The following is a 26,204-nucleotide window of genomic DNA, read 5'->3' as shown; positions in this document are numbered from 1 at the left end:
ACACGCATGAACATGTATTTCTATCTTTGTAAGTATACTCATCGACCTAATGCAATCCCCAGCCCCTTTCCTTAAACCTGGAGAATTTAATTTGTCATCAAGAGAACTTCTCTTCTTAACCTAAACTATATGCCTCACCCTAACTTTTACCCAAACCATAATCCAAACTTTAACTTTAACACCTAAACAAAGTCTTAACCCCTCAACAAGCCTGTTGAAGTGACATGTGTCAGAAAGTGAGGAGCACTTACCCAAAATGTTCTAATTCCAACTCTCCCAACACACACACACAATGCAAAGCCATACAAAATCCCACTTTCACATCCTGTCCACACGAATGCAGACATTTGGAAAATAAACTTTTTCCTCTGTGTTTGGTCTCATTAGCGTCGCATAAAACTGAGATTTTTACAAACGCTGTGCAAAGTGCCAAATTTTTGACATCTCCATTGTGTATCCGTGTGTACATGTAGAATGGAGCATGTGGGAAATTACGTAGCAGCTTATTTTGCGCATTGCCTGCTGTTGCTTTGTGTGAGGATCATGCGCCAGTAACAACAACAATCTCTACGTTTGGTTAGCACTGCAAGGGCTGATGAAAAGTTTGCAGCTTAATTAAGCGTCACTGTTCCACATTACCTCATTCACAGGCATCTGTCTCTGCTTGGATCGCAGCGTTCTTCTCTGGTATTTGATGGATCCTTGATGGACACTTTATCGCCACCTACTGGCCTGGCATGCTTATATATTTTGTCAAGTGAACGTCGTGTGGACTGAGATTTTTTTTAAATGGAGGGGAAAATATCTGTTCAAAACAATATCTGCAGTAGTGTGGACAAGGTCAGACTATGTGGTGAACCTATAGTGGGACAGTGGGGTATGCGCTGGGTGCAGGAAGGAAGAGTGCAAGGCCGGGAGAACGACAGAGCAAGAAAAGAGGGAGGTGTATGAAGATGTGTTTGCACGTGAGACGAAGAGAGAGGGGGAGAGATTCCCGATCCCTGCTGTGTTGAGCGGTGCCATCTCACCTTCCTCAAAGTGTAAATGAGAATGTATTTTTGACTCGTCGGTGTAAAAAAACTTTTTGTGCGAGTCAGTATGTGATATAAAATGTGTTTTCTGTGCGCACACGCAAACATGTCTAATCGTATAGAACGTGTGTGTGTGTGTGTGTGTGTGTGTGTGTGTGTGTGTGTGTGTGTGTGTGTGTGTGTGTGTGTGTTTGTGTGTGTCAGCATGTCTAATTAGCTGAGACAAGCAGGTGTAAAACAGTAATTAATGACACGACTGACTGACTTCATTATCTCCACATGAGCTTCTCATGCTGGCTGAACACACACACACACACACACACACACACACACACGGAAACATGGAAACACTCTTTAGATCTGAAAAACATAACAGTGGGTTTCTGTGTGTGTTTGAGTGAGTGAGAAAGTGTGTGTGATTTGCAACAAAATAAGTAAGTGGACACCATCGCCACACACGACGCCACGCGGCCACTCAAACACTCATTTAGTTTGCAAATGGACTCATTACTAATGAATCACAAGCTGCTTTAGAGCGGGCTGAGCACACAGTAATGGTTTGGCCATCGTCCAGAATACAGACACTACAACACACACGCGCACGCACACAAGCAAGCACACACGCTCTCACACTGACAAAGATTGAGAGCGAGTGTCCAAAAGCTCCAATTACTTTCACATCCAATAGAAGAGAACAAGCTAGAAAGCTAATCACAAATCCCACACATGTAGATGGGAAGCACACACACACACACACACACAAACACACACACACACAGCAGATGATAAGTCACTAGAAATTGCATCTTCTTGATTTTTCCCTGTGATTGTTAGTGTTTACAATGAGCTCACTGTTGGAAATACGTCTGCGTCACTGTGTTGTTACCATGAGTAGTGATAACGGAGCAGAACCATCTTTATTGAATCATTAATAAAACGGTATAATTCCAGTTTTAGCCAGATTGATTAACACTTTAGCACTTAGCCAGGCTTGAACGAGATCAGATGATATCGATGTCTCCAAACGCACCACGCTGTCATCCAGTAAGTGGAATAAATATGTTTTTTATTTACCGCTCAAGTGCTATCAGTCTTTTCCCATGATGATATGCCAAAAAGTAAATATTGCTCACACTCCGTCTTTCTCTCTCCCTGGTGAGTGAGTGAGATGCCAGTGATTGGACGGAGTAATGGGTCCTAATGAATATGTCAACAGGCTGTTTCTTTCTCTCTCCATTAAACAACTGGATTAGATTAACTGTGCTTACTCTAACAACTTAAAGACTCCATCAGTAGGCTACTTTCCCCACACACACACACACACACACACACTCGCACTCCCAGTCTGCACACACACACACAGACACACACGGATTGGCACAGCTCAGTGGATCAATGGCCTCTCGGTCAATGTCTCCTTTGGGAGAGTAATCTATCTGCTCCTCACTAATGAAACAACCTGATTGCTCTGCGCATGTGTGTGTGTGTGTGTGGAGAGGGGGGTGGGGGGGGTCTGTTTGCCTTTGTGCATTCCGGGGTGTTAGATTGTGTCTGGAGTGTATAGATATGTTGTCATGTTGTTTGTTCTGTGATGGAATAAAGAGCGTTTAGAGCGAGCCACACGCGCACCGTAGATAATTGTCTTTCACGCCGGCTTTTATGAAACAATTACCCTGACAAAATGTCTGTTCTGCTGAAATAAGATGTTCTTCTTCACACAGCACATGAAAATTATCTCATGATGTGCTGGTGGTGACACAAATATGTAGTTTGTTGGTTTCGGCTGCAAACTTTTTTTAGAACATTTTCAACCTTTTAACCCTTTTTCTCTCTGCTACTTTTTATTTTTATACATACATCATTATAAATAATTAGCGTCAATGATTTTACATTCCCGTCACTGGCTCCTGGTAAACTTCAGAATTTATATTAAGCTATCATTAACAACAGTTAGAGTACATAACTGATCCACTGACACCTCTTGCCCGGGGCGCAACCTGAGGTCCTCATCCAACGATTTGCTCACTATTCCACAAACCAGGCCGAGGACCCAGTTTGACCAAGGGCCTTTTCTGGTCGGGCGTCCACTTAATGGAGCGAACTCCCCGAAGAGATCAGACTGACTGACCCCTTATCCTCCTTTAGATCGCTCATAAACACTAAACATAGCTTCATAAATGGGCTTTTACTGGGCTTGTGGTGTGAACATACTCCTATTTTTTAAGTCACTTTATAACTCCTTTTTTTAACAATGGCATCTTGTAGCCCTTATCTTATTATTTATATTTTATTCAGCTCTACTTTATTCATCTATCTCTTTTATTTTATTTTTTAATTGCTTTTACCATTTTGTCTTAGAAAGCATTTTCTAACTTTGTTTTAAAAAGTGTAAATAAAAGTTTATTACTATTATATATATCATATAATTACATGATAAAATAGAATCATACCCCCTTTTTCGGGGATTTCAAGCAGCACTTAAATAAGTGTATCTGCTGTGCTGTGTGTATTCACTTCCTGTATCTCTGAGAACTAGTTGTGTGTTTGAGTGTGTGTAAGACACAGTGAGGATATTTGGTGATGTCCCTCCTATGCATTGATTTGGAATTCAGTTAAATTACGTTAAGGTTTTCAATAACAGAATTATTTTTTTCTGGTATTATAAGATTGAGACCGATGCTCCATCTCAGGCAATTTAAAATAACAAAGAATGTTATTTCCAATTCTGATATTTGGAAAATATTGTACAAACTAAATCCTTTGAATCCACAAAGTTACAGGTTTTGTTGTTGCGAGTGTGTGCACGTTCTCCCACAGTTTTTTATTGCATATATCTATAGTGTTTTACAACTTTCTTACATTGTTATGTCAGAGTTCTAGTGAGGACATGAATTCCGTCTGTTAATACAACTTGAAGACTTCGATCTTGTAAAGTTTGAACAACAACTCAAATACATTCAAGTTCTCTTAAGACTAAATTAACAAAAAGGGTTCCTGGATGTGACCTTTTCATAAACTAAGTAGAGAGAGCTTCAGCTAATTTGTGAACACATTGTTTGATGTGTGCTCAATTTTTATGAAATTCATTTGGCAGAAATTCAAGGTAGCATGTGCTTGTTCCTTTTTTTATCCGAAAGCACTTGGATTGTTTAAATATAACTTTTGTAATTATAAAAAGTGTGTTGGAAAAGGCAGAGATGGACCAGTGAACCCACTTTGTGCCATGGTTCTGTTTTACTGTAAGTGGGTTTACGTGATCTTGCTTCAAGGCCACACGTGTATTGCAGCCAGGAGAGCGTGGCAATGAGAAGTACAGTAGGTCAGGAGTTGGCACGAGGCAACAGAGAAGACACACAGTGAATAAAGCCGGCACCGTCTCCTCACTTCCCGCTCCACTCCGCTCTGGAGATCATGAAGTCTGGAGCCGCGGAGGCAAAAAAGGGAGGAGAGGAGTAAATGTTGTGCAGTTTCCAGGCATTCAACAAACCCACGAGGGCTATATCTGGAATATTTTATTTGTTTGTTTGCTCAAACTCTGAAAGGCGTCTTTAGAACAGTCCCCTCAGAAGCAGACTTAACAGCCTCATAGTTTTTTTGTTTGGTTTCTTTAATGATGCAACTGTCATGTGGTGTTCAGTGCAGCAGAATCTGTTTCACTTTGCCTCCGCAAGTAAATCTTCTCCGCAGTCTTAGTCGGAGAGCTGTCAAAACCCACCTGCTCTGGACTGCAAAATGCACCAGGAAAACAAGATTATGACCATTTCAGTTTTGATTCTAGAATAAATTAGTTCTGTAATGGATTGGATTCTTAAATCTCTAAACTCAGCTCAGGTCATTTACGTGTATTGGACAGGAGGTAATTTTGTTGTGATTATATCTGATTCTGCGAAAGAATGACTGGGGAATCATACGTACAAATTAGAATCTATAAGAAGATTATATTTCCAGATGTGTGTTGTGAAGTATGTGGGGGAAAGACGGCCTGTTTGTGACATGAAATCTGTTCCAACACCCATTTGACCTTTTGGAAAGTTGTTGTTCTGCAGCTGGAAATCTAATTTTGTTCTTCTCCCATTTTCTCTTGTTCCTTTCTCTCTCCTCTGTCTCCCCCCTTTTCCCTCCTCCTTCCCCTTTTCTTCCTCCCTTTGCAGTGTTGCGCGCTGAAGTGCTTCTTAAGGTAAGGCAGAATTGTTCAGTGTTTTCCCCTCTCTTGTACTTTTTTCCCTCCGATTTTCAACTCATGAAACACAGCATGCCATCAGCACTTGGCACAGTTTGTGTATCACGAAACAATCTGCGTCTTCAAAAATGTATTTGGCTCAGATCGCTGCTCTCCGCAACACAATAACGCTGTGTGAGGATAACAAAGAGACACCGCGGGTTGCACTCCCACTGCACTCCCCTGGTAAAGCCATGATCAGAAATGCACAGGAGTGAATCAGCAGCCAATAGGTCGCTTTCTAAGGGCGTTATACAGTGTGATACATTTGCATGCTCCCATTAGTCAACGTCTCGTTTTAATCAATAATATATATCAGAAGAACTTTGTAGTATTTCTGTATAGCACACACAAAGAGTAATAATGTACTGTAAATACTCCTCCGCAGTATCTCACGACTGAATCTGCCTGTTAGAAGTTGTTATTCACAACGGGATCCGCCGTAGAGTTTTTTAAAAGGCAAGGCCACTGTTGTTTATTTATGGGTTACAGAGTTCAGCTTTACGACATCTCAAACTTATTACTTTCAGGCTGGGATGCACAGTAATAATGTCATAATATCAGCAGACTCACAACACTTTCAGAAGAAAATGAAATGTGCTACATTGTCATACAACTGGGCCCGACCTTGTGGTGTGGGCACACAATATGAGTGTGTAATATCTGAGTGTGCAGTGTTAGCATGGGAGAAGCATGTGGTGGGCCTGCAAGTGGTTGAAACCTGTTATCTGATTATAAACAATCCAATATTTTAGTATAGTTATTCGACTTACTGTCAAAAAAGTTGAATTAAGTCCTAATTTGTATTAAGACATTTAAATGTATATTATAATTTCAAATAATTGTTCATTGCACATTTAGATTATTGAAATGAAGTTGTATTGTACCAAATATTTGACTTAATATATTAAAAGGGTCTACACACCCATAATATTTGGAGTCCCAAAACTGACAAATGTCAAAATCGTAAATGATAATAAGGCAGAAATATTATATAGTATGATGAATAAGGGTAACTGAATCTATCAATTAAATAGTTAGAAATTGTTTTATAGTCTAAACCCCCAAAACCCACCCATCAGACCTTGCTCATTGTGCTAGTGACATGATATGGAAAGCCCCATTCACAAGATTGGCTCCTCAGTTATGTGACTTATGAAACCCCATAGCTCCAAGGTGTAAAAACGAATTTCATCCATGTCATACACTGCTTATTTTGCTTATGACATTATAAAAAGATCAAAACTTGATTTAATTTAAGGGAATTTAAACACATTTTTAACTAAGTTTTTGTCTTTTTTTATTTTTACTAACTGATCAGCAATTATTTGGCCTCACTTACATTTTTGAGTTGGGAAATACCTTTTAGAATATTTTACCCTCCACAATGAACACATCATCTCCTAATTCCCCAGTACTTCTTCATCATGCCATGTTTGTGTGGCCCTTTGCCCTGTTGGGTGTTTGCTTTGGTGCCCAAGGTTGTGTTGAAGCATATGAAATCAGAAATATATTTAAATGTGATATCTAATTGATATTACATGTAAATTAAATTTAAGTTTTTTTTATTTAATTCAAATTATACTGTATATTACATAGAAAAGATATAATACAACATATACAATTAAGTGTTTTTTTAAAGCCGGACACTGTGCCCCAATCCCCTGACAAAATCAGGACCACCCCCAAACCCTCATGTGAATTTATATTTTTTAAGTTTATATAATTATTATATAAAAACAAAATAAACTTTTTTTCTTACATGTATTTTTCACACTCATCGTCAGCTTATCATCTGTCACAGACGTAATTGTTGGTTGTTTGACCGATTTTTTTCTCCTGGTTCAATTTAATGCTAAAGATGTTAGGATAAGAACTCAAGCTTTCAGGAACTCCCGCTGGTTAAAGTGGACCAAGACTTTTAAGACTTAAAAACTCACTAGATGCCACTTTGAAACAATTAGGGCAGCCAACAACCCATAATGCAACAGTCTGTAAGAGACCGCAGTGACACTTGCAGTAGCTCCATTCAAAACAAATGAGAACATGTACATTTTTGAGTCATGAAATATAAGACAGCCCCAACTTTTTAAACCTAAGTTTCTAGAAGAAAATATTTGAAAGTATTGTCTTGTGTAGAGTGGATATATCTCGGTACAGTATCTTTCTGTATATTACTTTTAGGCACAGTTCAAAAATGCTTCGGTGCTGTGCCTATGTCGTATATGTACGGGAAACCCTGCTGTATTATTATTCCTCGTCTTACCTATATTTGTCTAAAAAGTATGCTCTTTTGGGAATAGTCTCCATACTTCTGAGGGGGGTTGTCTGCAGGAAGTACTATATAATGTTGCTATGGATTCCATGAGTTCTTCTGCGGGAGCTACAACATTTTTCTTGCCTTTATTTGTTTACATTTCAGCAAAGTGACACCATTCAAATTATCCCTAATGATTTTTTAGCAGCTATGCTAACTATTGCAATGCACCAATTACGGATTTTCTTTAATGACCCTGCATGTAAGGATTATCAGCATGACCAGCACAATGCATGCTGGTTAAATTAATCTATGAATACCTACACTATGCATCATTAATGAGAGCTTGCTGGTAAAACCTCCTCACCGTACTGGTAGACCAGCTTCACGTGCAGGTCAACTGGCACAGCTATGCCCATTCAATAGTTAACCAAACCAGCATTCAATGTTGGGCTTGTTTTTCTGGTGTTTTCTAGCAGTGGAAGTAAACTTAAAATGTGGAGATTCTCAAGAAAGATCTGTATTAAATCTTTTAGTACGATTTCTATCGGATGTGGGCAACGGACAACACAATGATATCCTCGGAAAATCCAAGCCACACAATGAATCTAAAATATATCTACGTGAAATTATAATTGTGTTGACTGAGAAATGACCAAAAGAAAAGTACAAGATTTGACAGAAATTGCTGTAATGTAAGTGCCTGAGCTGTGTGTGTGAGCCGTGCAGTGCAGGGCCAGGGAAGGTGCAGCTCACAGTTTAAAATCATCCATTACATCATGAACTGGCATGCACTTAAAATTAGCTCCAACTTGACCAACTGGACCAATTACATAATGGTATGATGCTGCCAGGGGCCATTTTGCATGGTTATTACCTCGACTTTTGAAAATTTGAGGACATTGCTTCTTCTTTTACTTGAGAAAACATTTAATGCAGGATTTTTACTTGTATTATGGATAATTTGGATTATTTTATAGTATTTTATTGTTACTTTTGATTCAGATAATGAAATAAATACTCCCTCTACTGTCTATACAACAAGCATGTGCTTTAGTTTGTGCATGTGTGTGTGCTTTTTGTGAAAGTGTGCAACTGGCAGTTCAGTTCAGTTACATCACTTGAGATGGCAGGTAAAAGGTGAAAAGTTTAAAATAAGCCGTCTGATGTCAGCTGATAGCATTTTGGGGGCTGTTTGAATAATTCTGTTTGATAAATTACGTTTCTCACATGTCTCTGACAAACAGTCACACAAGACAAATCAATAGGTGTGGAAGCAGATACAGTATGTAGATAAGTTTAAATAGCAGCTAGGATAGCAGGGTTCACATTTCAACCTTTACAGTGCTGGTTCAGGTAGTAACTGATATTGGTACCTAACTGAACCTGTTTCTGGTACTTTATTATGTATGTAATGACTAAAATGTCAATTCTGTTGTGAAAAAAAGTAAAAACTTCTCAATTTCAACATTTTTATGTATCTAGAAAATCCATGAAAGAAAGATTTACCAACTAGCATGTTGATAAGGGATTTTGGATGCAGGCATTGACTGAGTGTTGGATCAAATGCTAACCAACCACAACTTTATCCAACTAGCCAACTAACTAATCATGTGAAGATGTCAATGGAGTAGTTGACTATGTTTGGTCATTATGGAAGGTTGAACTTCTTTGGCACTGGCTGCAGGCGGCTCGACTTTAGATATTTGTTGTGTTTGACCAGACTGTTTGGTTTGATGTGTCGGCCTAGCTAGCTTTACATTCAGTAAACACTTTAGGAAGCTTTGTGTGTGTTGTTTTGAAAAGTCTAACTTTCTGCTGACCTTTCCCCTGACCGGCTATGATTTTAAGAAACTGCAGGGATGATGCAGTTGCTCTCAGGTTGGTTATTATCTCCACTTGGGAGGTAATGTTTTTGTCTGTCTGTCAGTTAGGATTACGCAAAGAACACTGGACGGATTCAACCACTTCAATTTTGGTGTGAATCTGAATAAATGGGCAGATCCATTTTTCTTTCTTTCTTTAACATTGCCAGATGTGGCACAGATGCGAGGGCATTTTTTAACACTTTCCATGATTCCTCCGAGAATATTTCAGTCGTTTTGATCAAAACAATCAGGCAGGTTAATTGGAGACTGATATTTCAAAGTGTGTGGAATTTGGTACAGATCCAAATAAAAATCTTGATCTACCGAATTGAAATGTTGTTTCATAAGGGGACTGCCTTGGCGGAGGTATTTGTCCTTCTAGTTGCATCCTTTGAAGGATTTAGCATTAGGTGGTGTTCTGGCTGAAACACTGGGGTGAACCTAGTGACAAATACATAACCAACGCCCAAATTTAGGTTATTCCCATTCCTTCGGTCGTTCCACTTAAAAGTTCCAAGTTGGGTACCAGTGCTTACTCAAGGTAGAATGACCCCTGCATGAACTGGTCCAGTGCACAGTGTCACTCTCTATGTCCAACAGCACGAAACACTGTACATTGTGTAATGTGTTGTGTTTGTGTTAAGAGCATTAGCTTTAGTAGCTCCGCTCAGCAGGAGAAAGGTTAATTATCACATCCTGTTACAGACAGGCAGGACACCTCCTGCTGTTAGGCACACACACACAGACTCTGAACCACACACACACATGCAAACCATCAAACAAAACCAGCGTTTATCTGGCATATAAAGATGAAATCTAGCATCTGTTTGTCCTCATTTCACTCATTACTCTCATTCGAGTCCTTCGTTTCCTTTTACTTTACTCACTTCTTCCGCTGCATGCCCCTCCCGCTGCCAGAAACCCATATTCGCGATATGACAGGAGCGGTGCCACAAAAATCATTCATGGCACTGTTCATCAGGAAGAAACCAACAAACTCCCCTTGGATCACGTTTCTTCACTTTGATACTATGTGTGAATTGGGCAGGTTTGTTACATCTCTTGAGAAGAGATGGGGCACAATTCAAGAATGAAATGACAGATGAGTGGACGGAGGAGTTTGGCGGGCGAGAAGCAGTGCGCCACTGAAAATGATTGCTGTTGTGTTCTCCGGAAGAAGCCAAACAAGTTAGAGGAAAAAAATTGAAATCGACAATTCAAACGCTACCTTGAAAAACGAAGTGGAATTTCCTTTAGCTTTTTTAAATGAACATTAAGTATGTCTGCTCTCTTTCATCTTGTCAACTCTTCTATCTTTATCTTTCTCCTCAAACATTTGTGCACATCTCCCCTCTACATGTGTTGTCTCCTATCCACCTCTTCAGTGTCTCTCTCCTTCTCCGTCCTTATGTCATTACCAGTCTAGACAGCTCCAGCAGCAGGTGCTGGGAGAGGTGGAGAAAATGGGGTGAGAAGAAGGGAGGAAGGGAGGAAAGGAGCCAAGGGGATAAGGAAGATGGAGCAAGAACAGGGAGAGATTAATAGATCAAGTGGAGAGGTGTATGATGAAAGTTAAGAGGAGTATGGAGAGGAAAGGGATGGGGGTGAGGTTAAGGTGGGATTGGAGTAGACAGGACGGAGGGGAAGGAAAAGATTTTCCAGTGAATCATGTAAGTGCTCTGCGAGGTGGGGAGGTGCAGAAGGGGCTATTTTAATGCAAGGTAGAAATCAGATGCACAAGATGTGGAGAGCAGGAAGTGGCAAAGAAGAAATGAGTGGAAGGCAATGGTAAATGGGGTGAAGAGGAATGAGAAAGAAGTGTGGAGGAGGCGAGTGGGAGTGAGAGGGAGAAACAGTCCTAGCAAAAGGTCGGGGCTGCGTGAGAAAGAGGAGGGAGCGCGAGGATGGATGGATAGATGGAGGTATGGATGGATAGAGTACACGTAGGAGAGAGGACAGGAGCAGTGTTGTTGTGGTTTTTACGGGAGGACACGGGCTGCAAGGAAGTGAGGTGGGTAATAAGGCCATAGCTCATTCCTGTGGAGATATGCGAGTGTGTCTCAGACTGTCTGTGTGTGCACTCGCTGTGTGTCTGTGTGCACGAGTAGCTGAGAGGGAGCAGCCTCTATCCTATTAGTGACTACCTCTCACTGAATGACTTATATGCACCTCGTTTTTCACCAACGGGATGACAGCAGATGCTCAGGAAGAAACAAACACACACACACACACACACACACACACACACACACACACACACACACACACACACACACACACACACGCAGGATCATACAGGCAGGAGTGGCGACAGGAGAACGCTGCTCCTCCTTCCTGATGTGGAGAGAAAATGCCATCAGCGCAAAAAAAAAGGAAAAAACAACGGTTTTAAAAAAGTATCAGATAGAAATAACTCAGACACCAGGGGTACAGCACAAAAACATCTACGTACGTGTGCCTTGGTTTTGAGGTCACTGTTCGGTATGCAGAAACAAGAAATAAGAAACATTAAACTGCTTGTTTTTTCTTTGAGTGTGCACAAATACATTTACAAAAGTAAATACAAAAATACGGGGGGTTACGGGGCTCAGCATGTCTTTAAACCCCACAATTTAGAAATGATATTCGTTCTGGTCTTTAAATTATGTTTGGTCAAGTCTTGAAATGATATTCGGTCTGGTTCAGTCATGTTGGCCGGGCTTTCTACTTGACTTTTTACCGTGCACGTGCCTGTAGTCGAGGAACACATCGGGCTTGGGTCAGGTTCAGGTACCAAATACAGAATACCTGTCTGGGTCAGGTTGGGCTCGGTTAGTTTCTCCCCAGCCTGGTCAGGTTATTGTGGCACGAGCTTTATTCTTTATTACCTTGACCCATCGAATTGTTTGCAAGAGGCAGTCGCGGAAACAAAATTGAGTTCTGCACACACACACACACACACAGTTCTGCAGGGGCTGCAGTCAGTACACATAGCACAGACCGAAAGGCTCATACTGAAATGTAACCTCTGAGTAGAGAGCCAAAGTCATGATGCCACATTCAGGCTTTAGCCTCTGTTCCTCTAGCGTCTGTAACTAATGGAATATCTCATTCTGCATTTCTATGATTGATCTTTGTTAAAAAAATAAATTAGCTGAATGCATTGAATTATAATATTAGATTTTTGAATGAACTGCCAGAATCAGGGCAAATTGTAATGTGACGTTGGTTTGGGGGTAATACGAAAAGTAATTCTATGCAAACACAGTGCAATTTGTATTCTAGGTTTTACAGGAAAGTTCAAGAGCAGCAAAGGGCCGGGTCAGAACCAAATCTGCGGCAGCTGCAGGACAACTCTAGCCTCCAAATCCAATTTAGAAAAAAAAAACTTTTAGCAGTTATAGATTATTATAAATTCTTGTACAGGCATTCTTTCAATGCAATTTTTTATTCCCTTGATGCTGCACAGCATTCAGCACTTAATTAGTGGTGAGGCTTATAACACTCATCATCGATCCATTACAAAAGGGTTGGGGGGGTCCTCTCTGAGAGGTGTGATTATGCATCTCTTTATTTAGACGGCTCTTATTTGAACTCTGTCTTCATATATTTCATGTTTGCTTCCCTTTACTACACTACACCAGGACTAATGATTGGCTTAGGTTCCATGTCTGATGTTCAAAGATCTGTGTTTGTCGTATTCACCTTGACTTCACCTCACAGAACTTTAAAAAATTAATTTGTTGGTTATTAATCTAAATCTCTAATGTTTTAATTTGTACCTGTTTCATATGATTTTGTGTAACACTATTGTAGCACATTTATATCTATATGTTTGATTCTGCTTTTATCTTTTATAGTAATTCAATTCAGTACAGGTTTATTTGCATAGCGACAAATCACAACGTTATCTCAAGGCACCTCACATGGTAAGGATCCCACAACAGGCAGTGTTATAAGTGTGTGTGTGCGTGTGTGCGTGTCTCTGTTTACATATGTATATGCACCTCTGAAAAACCTCAGCTCGTTTCCAGCACGGAAATAGACTACAGCGAACAACCTGCTGCACTTGTAGAGGGGGTGTCTGAGTGCTGTATAATCATTCGCTCCAGGGAATTTTTAATTGCAAGTTATTTAACAAAGTCCCCTTCTATCTTGCAAGGGTTTATAATTTGGACCAGTCCCCACAGTTGTAGTTCATAAACCTGAAACCCTTAAAACTATTGTGCTATTTTGTCAGAACATTAGCATGAAGGAAGTCCGGTGGGCATTTACAAACAATTCTAAGTTGTCAGTTTAAACAGACATGGGGAAAGAACAAACCTAATTTTCCTAGAGAAAAAAACTATGAGAAGATTGGTACAAAATAACCAGATTATCTTTGTAACACATGCATATAAACACACACACATATATATATATATATATATATACCTTAAAAATATCTTTTCAATTCCATCTAGTTCTTGAATGTGAAGGTTCATTTGTGTCATTGTAATTTCCCATCTCCATGGTGACATTTTCACCAGACAATGACGACTGACCCCGTCAGACTCCAGGAGTCCAGGCAAACCCAAGGACTAATGGTTCAGAGAAAAGGAGATATGAGAATAAGATATAAGAATCTCAAATAATTTTTGCCATTTTAATTAAATTTATGCATATTCCTCCCTGTGAAGAATTTGGGGCAGCTGTATCAGCGAGAGGGTGGGGTGGGGGGAGAAAAGGAGAAAATGGGTCACTCTGGCAGAGGGACTGAGAGAGGCTTCATTAGGAAACCCGTTGCCGTCGTTCCGTGGCCATTCTAATTCTGCTCCAGCATTCCCATTCAGCACTCGTGGGAATCCAATATCAGCCTAACATTTCTGATCTTGTCAAAAGCGAGGAAGAAGCAGGTGTCAGGTCACGCCGGTCTCACCCAGTGCCACTCCGGTGACATTCTGCCACCTCTCTCTATTTATTCTGCTTAAATTACCATTCCGCCTCGCTCGCCTTGAACAGAAAAGTGTCAGGTGCTTCTTAAACAGAACTTTTGTAGGTTGTTCGTGACAAAAGCTACGCAGATTGTGTGAAAGAATCAGGATGTTAGGACTGAAAGGATCCGATGGCTCTGAGCAGGGTAATTAGACTTACTGTTTAATTTTGCTTTTCCAAGATGATAACTGAGCAGATGGCACCCGACAAAGCTCTGTCAGAGTTTCTCCACTTCAGAAGGTCTCCCTCTCATATCTATTTGCCCTTCTTCACATTTGCTTTAATTCTCCGCACCTCCGTCTCTCCTCCTCACCTCGTAGCAGACATTCTTCTTTTCATGCTTCCTCTCTGTGTTGCAGACGCTTTCACTTCTTTCGCTCCCTCAGTCATTTGTTCTCTTGGCCTCGAGCACAGTGGCGTCTAATGTGTCTTTAAAAGTAGGACACCACTGAGTAATTTGTTGCACCTACCAAATGATAATTCAGACTTCTTACCATATATCCATGACTACAGGGACACCCCGAGCGCACAAAAGCATCCGCCGCTGTGGAGAACAGTCGTCATGGTTTTCTCCTCATTGTGGAGCTGAAATTATTTCTCAAAGACATGTAGGACACAGTTTTACAGCAGGGAGTTCTGTGCCCTTTGTGTAAGGTGTGTCTTAACACTTCCTTTATGTGTGTTTAACCGTACTATGTTCATTGCTCTCAGCTGTCCTCTGCTTTGGTTCATCTTCCTATACCAGTAAACATGAAAACATTATCTTCTAGTGCAGACATTTTCAAGTGGTTTGGCCTCACAAGAGATCATTACTTCTGTGCCATTTTTTATCTACACAACTTGCCTGGTGTCCTCCAACTAGATTAGGTCAGTTCTGTGGCTTTGTAGCTTTGTAATTAGGTCTCTGGAAAATAACCTGAGTGATGACATCAGGGTTCTCTTACACCTACTGAGGCCTGTCCCCATATTGTTATCGACTTATCGTATGATATATGGACATGACCACTATAATTTTTTGCTCTCCTCCATATTGCCAGTTTGTTCATGGTCGCCTCCCCTGTACATAACCTACATAGAAACACTGTTGTATTGAAATGACACTCGGACGCTTCTCTTTCTGTTTACTTTCCTGATATGCTGGTTTAAGAAGATCCGGGATGGACTGTTGTGTTAATTTTAACTGGATTGAACTGAATTGTGTTTTTCTTGTGGGGGAGACTCAAACGGACTTTCTACATACACGGATTGAACTCTGAACGCTGAGACTGTGGGGCATAAAAAGGTCTTAAAATGACAATATTATTGTTTATTGCCATTATTTCTGTTACAATTTATCAACAAAAACAAAAATAAGTTAATGTGGTGTGCGGACCTAGTTTTGTCCAGACCTGTGGACTTCTCAGTTTATCAGAATCAGAATCAGATCAGAATCAGAATCAGAAATACTTTATTGATAACAGGTGGGAAAGGCGCCTTGGATCACAGTCCAGACCAACCGAACAAAGTTTTGTTTGACCAGAAGAGGTGGTCTCGGTCCGGATCAAGCTGAACCATGGTTTGGTTCATTTGCAGTGTGAAACATTTTTTGGGGGGGATACTTTAGACTTTTGGAGCATTTGCAGGAAGTTGAGACAACATTAAACAATAGAGTAAAAATAGAAGCAGATTTTTTGGTTCCAAGCTGATGGTTTGCCAGTTTCTGTGTGGAGATTTCACCAGGGTACTCAGTTTTCCTCCCACAGTCTAAAGACAGCTTAGGTTAATGGAAGGTTCTAAGTTAACCGTTGGTTTGAATGTCTCTGTGTCGGCCCTGTGATTCACTAGCAACCTGTCCAGGGTGTACCTCAGCTCCAATGTCAGCTGGGATTGGCTCCAGCCCCCCTGCTGCCCTAAAGCGATCAGGGCTATAGATAACAGATGGATGTGTGAATGGGGGCATGGAGTTTGAAAAGCATGAGGGGTCCAACAAAGACACTCAGTTTTCATTATGGGTGAGTCTTTGGTTTTTGACCCAAACAGTACTTGTGACTAAAACTTCTATTTCTCACTGTTCAATCAATTTAGACATTTTTTTCAAAGCCAGACTTTTAAAAGTCCTTCAACTTAGAGGGAGTGAACTTTTGACGTTGTTACAGAAATCTTCTTCTGAGTAGTAAATAATTTGTTTAGGGACACTTTTGACCTTCAATTTTCACTTTGATGTTACATTTTGCTGCAGGACGCCTCACACTTGTTGGGCACTTGAAGGTGCGTGGAGATTGGACGTGTTTTGTCTCATGTGTCCACTTTCAGCACACAAAGTTTGCCTGATTAATATCAGCAGGTTTCCTTTTGTCATTCAGGTCGAACCTGCTCTGTTGCTAAATTGGCAAACTTGATTTTTGCTCGGACACCAAATCTTCCTCCTATTGGTCGAATCTCCTCTCGTCATGTGATGAGACTCCGCCTCTGTGTTTTGAGACTCTGTTGCTGCACGGAGGAGACGCTTGCACCTTAGCCTCTAAGCATTGAAAGTATTGAGCAAAGTGGAGTTTTTTATTTGATCAATGTGCGCACTTTCACCGATACACATAAAAGAGCCAAATTAGATTTTGTTTATATAAAAGACACTGTGGGGCAAGTTATGTAATCGGTGTCTGCCTGAATGCTGCTAAAACGCAGACACCTGCTATGAACAATGAATGTGCTAATATAATCTAGGTCTCTGCACACACAGATACAAATACACACCGGAAAATATCATCGCAACCTCTTGACAGTCGGAAGAGGAGCTCCTGTGTTTGATGTATACAGCTTGATTAGAAAGGGACTAAACATAGGGAATACCGTATTAATATTTAAAATTAATTACCAGGATATGGTTGTATATCATCTCATCTTCAATGGGGTCCCTTAACAAGCATAAGAACAAACGTACAGTACTTATATACAGTGCATGAATCTAGTATCCAGTTTTCTTTTCTCGTGTATGCACAGTCGTCATGGTCACAAACGTGGGGCTTTACAAGACATCTGCTCAGGGGTCCACACGGACCCTCGCAGACTTAATTAAAGTCACACAGTCACAGAGTCTATAAATTGTCCTTATCTGGGATCTAACCTCAATTTAACATCCAGCTTTAGACAAAAGGGATGATAAACGATTCCCTCTCCATTTGCACATGTTTGTGTGATGTGTGTGGTTTTTTTCATACATTTCTGTCATTTTTCTCATTCAGGGTTGTGTTCTGGATAAATTTATTTCTAAGTATTTTTGGGGGCTTTTTAATCGCCTTGAATGGATAGGACAGAGTAAGCTTGTGAAGGGGGGATAGAGAGAGAGTGGGGGAGGAGATGCATACATGGCCGTGGGTTCGGAATCGAACCTGGGCCTCTGCGGGTTGAGGCCTTGCCTCGTGCGGGCTCTACCAGGTGAGCTATACACCACCACACTGGAAAAAGTCTCAATATAGGCAAAGGATTTTGAAGAGATTTTGTTGCTTTAGTGTTTTGAGTCCAGACATGACTGCACACTGAAGGACTGTGATCTGACTTGATTCAAAATGCCAGATGTAGCTGTACCTATCCTACTTCAGGTTCCAAGTGCAGCTAATTGTTTTTTATATAGTCGAGGAATTAAAGTGTGAGGGACATTTTTATCCTGCATGTGTGTGTGTGTGTCTTTGTCTCCCTGTTACCTTACCTTGTATCATGCACAGGTTGTTGGGATGAGTGAAGCTACACAATGGACTTATCTGTAATTAAATAATCCTCAGTCTGCTGAAGGCCCTTTCTCTTCCATTCTCCACAAGTCGAAGAACAGCGAGTTACTCTTGAAGGCTCGGTTGAATTACGCCAGCGTGTATCCTCTCAGAAATGCTTAACCATCCTGGCTGAGGCCGTTTAGATGCCTATCCCTTTCTGTAAACCCCTCAAACGCCAAACACACACACTAACACACACAGATTTGGTGTTGTTTGGTTCAAGTGGTTTACGCAAAGCTGTGGCACGCTGCTCTGAGGGTCCCTGTTGCCCAACGATACCTCGACATCCTGAGCAAACTGATTGAGTTTCCTACTGTAATGTGTTTTTCTAAAAAAAATGACTCCGCTGATGAGCATATGATCTTGAAACACATTTGAAAACCGCCGTGGTCAGACGAGACGCTGCAGCTCCAGGAAGGTTGTGTCTGGAGAGAAAGGTCGTAGGTAACCATGTCAGCGTTAGGTGCCGTCCTGCTGCGACCCTCTCCACGTTAAGTGTGGCTTAACGAGACAGCCATCTGAAGCCCACCCCTCCGCCCTGCTTACCCACTTGCCTTGATGTTGAGTCAAGTTGACAGGAAACCTAAGAAGAGTGTTTCACACATGCCGAGTGAAGCCAAACCAAAGTAAACCAAAGTTCCACTGGGCTGCCCTGGTTAGGTTGAGACATCAAAAAAAGAGAAGAAAAAAAATTATCTGGGCCATTGCTGCGCGGAGATAGTTGTGTTCGTGGTGTGAAAGCAGGATGCGGAGGCGCCTTCTTCTGTGACCTAAAATGCCCCGCGTCGTTTCTGCCGACAGCGGAAAACCTTGAAGGCGAAGTCCAGACGAGGCAAATATCAACATTTTGACTCTCACTGAAGAGTCACTTCAGCCATCAACATAAAAGGGATTCGAGGGCTGCTCTGAAGGGCTCCCACGAGAGGCCTCGCGCAGATTCGAAGCAGCTAAAAGGGTTTGCAGTCAGACGTTCACCACGGGTGCCACTTAATCACATGGAAATCAGCGGAGGAAACCACAGTAATGCAGTGTCTACTGCAAATAACGGAGGATAAACATAACTTCTCCCAGCTTATTGTGCGAGAGCTGTGAACCGAAATTGCTTGCGCCAACATGAGCTTTCCAAATGATCTAGTTTCCAAACACTTCCTCCTCCTCTCCTGCGCAGGGCTGCCAAGGCTTTAATTACTTCTGCTGGGCCAGCACAGGTGAAGCACACGCTCACTAACAAGGTGGTTTCCAACCGGGGAGCAGTGAAACCGAACAGGAAAACAACGTGATGGAGAGGAAAACTGGAGCCCACAATAGAAGGCAACCGATGCTTATAATAATCCTCCACCCAGGTGATTTCTCCGGCTATTGTCAGATAGTTGCAGGAGAAACACAGAGCGCGATTGGAGAGGATTCCGACGAGGAGCGTGTGATCAGCTGGAAATAAAGTGTGAACTGGCATTCGCACATACGTCTTCCATTGCGCACGTATATATGCTCGCTCAGGCAGCGCTGAAATCTATCACACGTCAGATCAGCGCAGCAACAGCAAAGACACACGGATTCTTCAAATTATGTCTGCATTCAATGCCAAGTTGATACCCCAACCTGAAAACAGTTGAGTGATCCCAATTAAAAAAAAACTAAGTCAACAATAAAGACTTCTGTCCCAGTTTTCATTTGCATCATCAACTCGAGTCATGATCTCAAGATCATCAGATGCTGCCGTTAATGTATGCTGCCATCATCGACTCTTATTCAGTAAGTCGGTCAGCAGCACAAACTGCAGGAATGGTGTAACAGCACAGACTAGTGGGGATAATATGTCATGACACCTTGCTCCATTTGCCAGTGACACAATCTTTCTAAGCATCTTAATATAATCAACGTGTGATCTCCCTGTTATCTTTACCCCATTATATCATAGTGTAACAGCCTTCTACAAAGTGGGGGCAGGAATTAAAATATTTCATAACTCCTCATAATTGATTTTTAAATCAAAAAAAAGTTTTAAAAGTGCCTTACAGCAATATATGTTTCACAGGACTGCTGCAGAGGGTGCAGGGCCTCAAGGTTCAGCTGAGGATGGAAGTCATAGCAAAGAAAATGACTGTGCGACTGCCCACGATCCTTTGAGACCCATCCTCATTTCACTCTCCACCAGCGAAGTGATTTTTATTTTGTTCCGACTCGGTGTGCTCCGCTGCACTCCATAGATGGCAGAAGAATTCAGCATAACAAACACAGGGTCACGGCAGTTGCAAAACACACAGGGGTAACATCTGGAGTTGTGTGTGTGTGTGTGTGTGTGTGAGAATGTGTATACAGTCTTTCTCTGCTTATGTTTCACACGCCTCTGCGCTAGTAGCCACATGCGTCCTAACTCAACCCCTTTTGATCTGTCAGAGTGTATTCTTATCATCATACTTGAGGTGCCGCATGCTTTTCCCACTCCGGCTTTTCCGCCCCTCATCCCCTCACGTCCCCACGTTCGGCTTGTGAGAAGCCGGCATGGAAGCCTTAAAAGCCTTAAAAGCTCCCGGTATAAGAGTTGAGCTGGAGCTGTCCATTTGACCCAACCTGCTTTTGGAACAACTCTGCTGCAGCAGTTGAACTCAGGGTGCACGTAGGAAGCTTCGGTCTGAATGCTATCACACACACACACACACAGGCACAGATGCAAAGGCAAGTGGTAGCAGACACTAACACTGAGAACTTAGTATAAATGCCAGAGTTGGCTTTAAGAGCATCGAGTTGTGAAGGGCTAAGACTCTTTTCCTAATCCCTTCCCTATTTTCCTCCTCTTCTTCTTCCCCCTCTTCACTCTCTTTCTTTGTTTCTTCTTCTGTTTTGCAGGAGAATTCTTTGGAGATTTCTTGTTCTTTCATTCCTCAAGGATGAAGCAGCACAGTGGACGTGTGCACTGAGACAGGTATGCACTGATTGTCGTGTTGTGACCTCCAAAAACACAAACATACACACACACACACACACATATATATACACACAGGATTATACTGCTGTTTATAAAAGGCTTTGGCGTGTCCACTGAGGAAGGGAAGGAGTACAGAAAAGAAATTAAAAGTGTTGGGGATCTTTCTTTAGAGAAAGAGAGCGAAGGCAGCACAGAGAAAGACTCGTCCTCGGGGACGGAAAGAAGCGAGTGAAGACACGGTCGACAGGATGAAAGTTTAACCAAACATCAGCTCCCCACAGGAGTGGCAAATCTGCTGCCGTCACACCGGACAGCTTGCAGGAGAGACATGCAAAGAGACAGACCGGCAGACGGGACAAGACAGAGCGGCGATCCCCAGCTGTTTTTAAAACCCTGCTTCTGATACATTATTGAACGTGCAGCTCCCCAACGCATCGCTGAGCTTTCCTCTCATGTTAGCACTGAAGTTGGCATAGCGTCATAATTCTAAATATAAAGCATTCGCTCACCCCTCTTTGGTTTGTTAAAAGATGCAGAGGCTGCACGTAGGCTCTGTGTGTGTGTTACTCTGAGTGGCACTTTCCTTTTTCTGTTGCTGGCTGGAGTTTGAGTTGAGTTTGTGTGTGTGACTCATTTCGGTTGCAAGCCCTTCCAAACTTCAAAAAACTAAAAAGAAAAAGAAACAAGAATAGATTTCATCAAACTCTTTGAAAGTATTGTTAGATGATGCACAGAGTAGACTGAGCCGTGTGCAGCGTTTCACTGGGAGTCGGATGCACCGTACAGTAAAGCAAGTGAGACGTCATCCAGGGGATTGATTTTGAATCAGACAGCATGTGGAACACTGCAGGTCTACAGCTATATCCACCGCAGCAGTGGCTTACTTTGCACAACTCGGCTACTCCTCACTTTGTGTAGTTCCTGGGGTGAATTTCCTGAGGTCACCGTCCTGAGAATTCTTTCAGCTGGAGTACCGGGTCTAGTCTACAGGTGGCGGCAGAGCGACATACCCAGCAGGCATGTTTCAGACTTCACTGGCCCATTTTCAGCAGAGAATCCCTCCCTGTGCAGGCCCTGCCTTCATTTATCTCTCCGTCTCATCCTGGACAGGTTTTCAGGCAAATTACTTTTCCTGGCCAAAAGAAAACTGTGAAGGAAAAAAGTCAATAGTCAAAAAGTCAACACAAGTCAATATGTTTTTTTTCATTGATTGATCGTGTGTGCAGACAGTTAACAGAATATCTTCCATTTCAGCTCCCACTTCTCAACTTCATGAACCAGGATGAACCATGAGCAAAGGTAGGGAAGTCATCTTTGACCTTATTTTAAAAAGTGTGTGCGTGTGTGTGCGTGTGTGGACTTCAATGCACGGACATCTGCATCCAAGCACTGCTGGGGATGCATCTGTGTATACACTTGTGTACGTGTTTGTGGGTGTGTGTGTTTTCCTGACAGATGTTGTAATGACATGATTAGCCCTCTGGCTGCCAGCCGCTCCGTGTGAGGTTGCTATAGTGACTGAGAGTTGAGCGTTGGGGAGGCCGGAGAGGAATATGAGGGTGCCGAGGATGAGGAGAGGGGGTGGAATAGGAAATGAAGTGCCTGGTGCCTCCAGGCCTGTGTGAGTGTGTTCATGCATGTGCGTGTCTGTCTCTGTTTTCGTGTGCATGAGTGGGTGTGTGCGCGTGTTTCCCGTGACGTTTATTTGTTTGTGTATCCGCACACAGAGTGGAGCATTGAAGAGACACTCATCTGTGTAATTGGGATTTGATCAAGATAACTTACTCTAACGCACAGTCATGTACCTACACACACACACACACACTCATTCAGACACACATGCCCGTTCAGTCTGCGTAGGTGCGACAGAGACAGGGAACCTGTGATGGCTGGAGTATGGGCTGAGGGTAACCTGCTCTGCCAGACAGACCACCTGCATGACTGGGTCGCACTTCATATCGCTCATCACTCAAATTGCGGCGTCAGTGGAGGTGTTGTGCAAACCAGTACAAGCAGGAGAGATGCCCTCTGGCTCTGCGAGCACAGGGAAAGGGTGAGAGCAGAGTGGTTTGAGATACAAAGCAACTTCAGGTTGCTGATATTTGTTTTCTGAGGAAGTAGTTATCAGCCTGAGGGTCAAGACACCACAAGAGGTTGCAAAATGGATCTTGGGGGTCCTGAGATTATTAAGAGGATAAGAAAAAAACTGTTTTCTGCTAGGGACAGTTTGACATCCTCAGGCCTGTAAAACCTGATGAAAATTGTTGAAAACTTGGTTGAAGTGCAAACACGTCATGACACGTCTTGCAGCCTCGTTTTGAGGGGTCACAAGCCCCCCCAATGCTGCTTTGGCTGAAACCTTCATTGGGTTGTTTGTTGAGTTTGACTTTTCAGTTCCCCTCTATACTGACTTACAAAACGGTAAAGTGTGTACTCCACCTTTTGTCCGATGTCAACTGGGATTGGCTACAGCACCTGAGCAACCCTCTAAGGGATGGATGGATGGATTAATGGATGGAAGGATGGATGGATGCCATTGTCTGATCTATTTAATAAGTTAGTATTGAGGATGATGATGCAGCATCTTTGATCCATGCATTTCTAAATGTCTTTTATGTCTGGAACAGATGGTAGAGAAAATGGTGTTCTGTTCCACTTCTGTGTGTTATCAACATCTAGTTAGAAGACGGTTTTCTTTTCTGTAGACACTATATTTTTGTGCACAGCAGCTGGTGCACAACCCATAGACATTCCATTCATAAATAAGATCATGGGTTTGTAAGCAAGATTAAGCATGAAAAGAAAAAATGAATGGATTACCACGAAACTTGGATGGGTCATCAGAATTTGGTGCAGATCCAGATCAGAGGGCATCATTGAGATGTGGAGTTTTTCAACATTTTCACCGTTTATAATTCATTAATCTCAATGGAAAGAAAAACCTGCACATTAAGAGAACTGATATTCGTGAGTTTGGTGCAGCTTGATTGAATTTAAGGGGACTATTGAGCCCTGGCGGAGTTAAATTCCCTTCTACTCTCTATTGGAATATTCTTTCAGAGATAATGTTGCAATAATTTTAGCAATTTACTATTTTTAAATTCTAATTAGATGATAAGTGTTTTTGGATAAGCAGGATGAAAAAAAGTACATTTATCATTATTAAATGGCTGCTGTGAAATAGCATCCATTTCTCATTTAATGAGTATTTAATGAGATAAATGTTAAATGTTATGGCAAATATGAAAAAATATAAGATTATTAAAGATATATGTGAGTGTATTAACATTTGAATATTTTTATAGTTATGAAACAACCTGTCAGAATTAGTTGATGTGTTCCCGGGAGGCCACGTTAAGTGAACTGATCTCATTTTATGTGACAGTTTAAAGCAAACCTGAGGCTCCTATAAACCGATACACAGCAGCTCCTTGTCACGCTGTATCTCCAGAGAAAGTGCAGCCTCCTGTGTATAATAACCATTGTGACGGATACAATATGCTGTATCAAGCAGGGCTGGCTTCACACAGGGATTACACCTAGATGATTCTTCAATAGAGAATTTAGTCTCGGGTAGCCAAGCTTAATCCGCGCCTGTGGAAGAGGACCACAGTGCTGTGGAGCCGTGGCCAGATATGACAGACAACAGAGAGCAGCCAGATTAGTTGGTTCTTGGACAAGGGCTGAGCTAGAAGCCGCTTGACGGGGCATCTTTTGACAGCTCCCCCCAAATCTCCCGGCCCTTTAATGTAGTCTGAAGGAAACATTGTTCCCCCTCTCTGTCTTTTTATCCGTCTCTTTCTCTCCACCGCTGTGTCCCCGACTTTCTCTGTGTGAGGTGAGAATGAGAAAAAGAATGAGAGTGTGTGTGTGTGTGTGTGTCTTATCGCTTCATTAGCTTGTGGATTTCTGGGTCACTCGTAGCCTTGTTCCCTCCGTCTCAGATGCTGTAATTACCCTCACGTGAGTCACATCTGATAATTAGGATGGTCCGAAAAAGACTCAGACACACACAACACACACACACACACACACACACACACACACACACACACACACACACACACACACACACACACACACACACTGCGTATGATCACACATGTGACACACACGCACGCATACACACACATCAGTCATTAGTGGAGACTTAACATGGAGTACAGTGCTAATGGGATTATCATTGCTGAGGGTCCCTCTCATCAACCTCTTACTATTCTCTTTATTCACTATCAGGCACTCTGAGGAGAGCTGGTCATTTTTATATGATCCTTCTTGTCTCTCTTTCTTCTACATGTCTCCTTTCCCTCAATATCTGTTATTGTCTAAACTCTAATAAAAGTCAAAAAAATGCCTCCTAAAGAGTAACTTAACACCAGGATGAAATGCAGCGTTTCACGTTTTCTGCTGTGAAGACATTTGCAACCACACCCATGATGCCCCAGTATCATGGCATCCACCTCTTAAAATGTGTAAAACGTTATCATGGTTTGCATATGTGTACCCACTGTTATCTGTGGAGCTGGACTGAGTTTTTTCTGTATATTTTCTAGACCTGAAGGCATGAAAGTAATTAATATGAAAAAGCAGCCTTTAGAAAAAAGTCTATAATCTAATGTTTCCCTTTGTGAGGGTCCCCACCTTTATGATGGGAACTATTGCTCATATAATGTAAACAGTGTCAAGAGAATGAGCTAAATTAAAATAAGATATATAACTAGTAGGGCACTCGGAGAGCACATTCCTCCGCAAAGGCTGACAGCATATCTCACCTTGTTAAGGAAATGGAAAAGTAAAATCATGGATCCATCTTTTATCTTCTCCAAAACTGAATGGGTTCTTCCTTGTGGCCTGCTCAACCCCTCCACAAAATTTCATGGAAATCGTTTCTCTAGTTTTTGAGTCATCCAGCTAAAAACCTCATTGAACCTCACTAGAACCTCCTTGGTGGAGGTAAAACAACAAACATGTATTCATTTAAAGAGAGAAAAAAATCATACACAATATGTTAATTCAGATATCCCTTGTATGATCGATAGAAAAACCTCCCCCCCTTTAATAAGGATGTGACAATGAGAGAAATGAAGACTGCGAGGAGACCAACTTTGATTTGTTGCATTGCTCTTCTATCCTTCAGTTGCTCCGACATGTTCAACCACTCTCTGAACTCTCTCCCATCATCACTGCACCCATTTCATCAGTTCATT

At 41.8% G+C, this 26,204-nt stretch overlaps 1 protein-coding gene across 1 annotated transcript in view; it reads left to right on the top strand.

Annotated features, from left to right (window-relative positions):
• Positions 1 to 26,204, top strand: part of ptprdb (protein tyrosine phosphatase receptor type Db) — a 153,590-nt gene that overhangs the window by 23,050 nt on the left and 104,336 nt on the right. Inside the window, exons 3-5 of the mRNA XM_035169481.2 lie at positions 5,183 to 5,208; positions 20,919 to 20,994; positions 22,252 to 22,296. The gene's annotated coding sequence lies outside the window, so the exon portion shown is untranslated. The remainder of the gene's footprint in view (positions 1 to 5,182; positions 5,209 to 20,918; positions 20,995 to 22,251; positions 22,297 to 26,204) is intronic.

Source organism: Hippoglossus stenolepis, chromosome 2 (genome assembly GCF_022539355.2).
Source record: "Hippoglossus stenolepis isolate QCI-W04-F060 chromosome 2, HSTE1.2, whole genome shotgun sequence".
Classification (NCBI taxonomy): domain Eukaryota; kingdom Metazoa; phylum Chordata; class Actinopteri; order Pleuronectiformes; family Pleuronectidae; genus Hippoglossus; species Hippoglossus stenolepis.
This window is presented reverse-complemented; position numbering and strand designations above follow the sequence as displayed.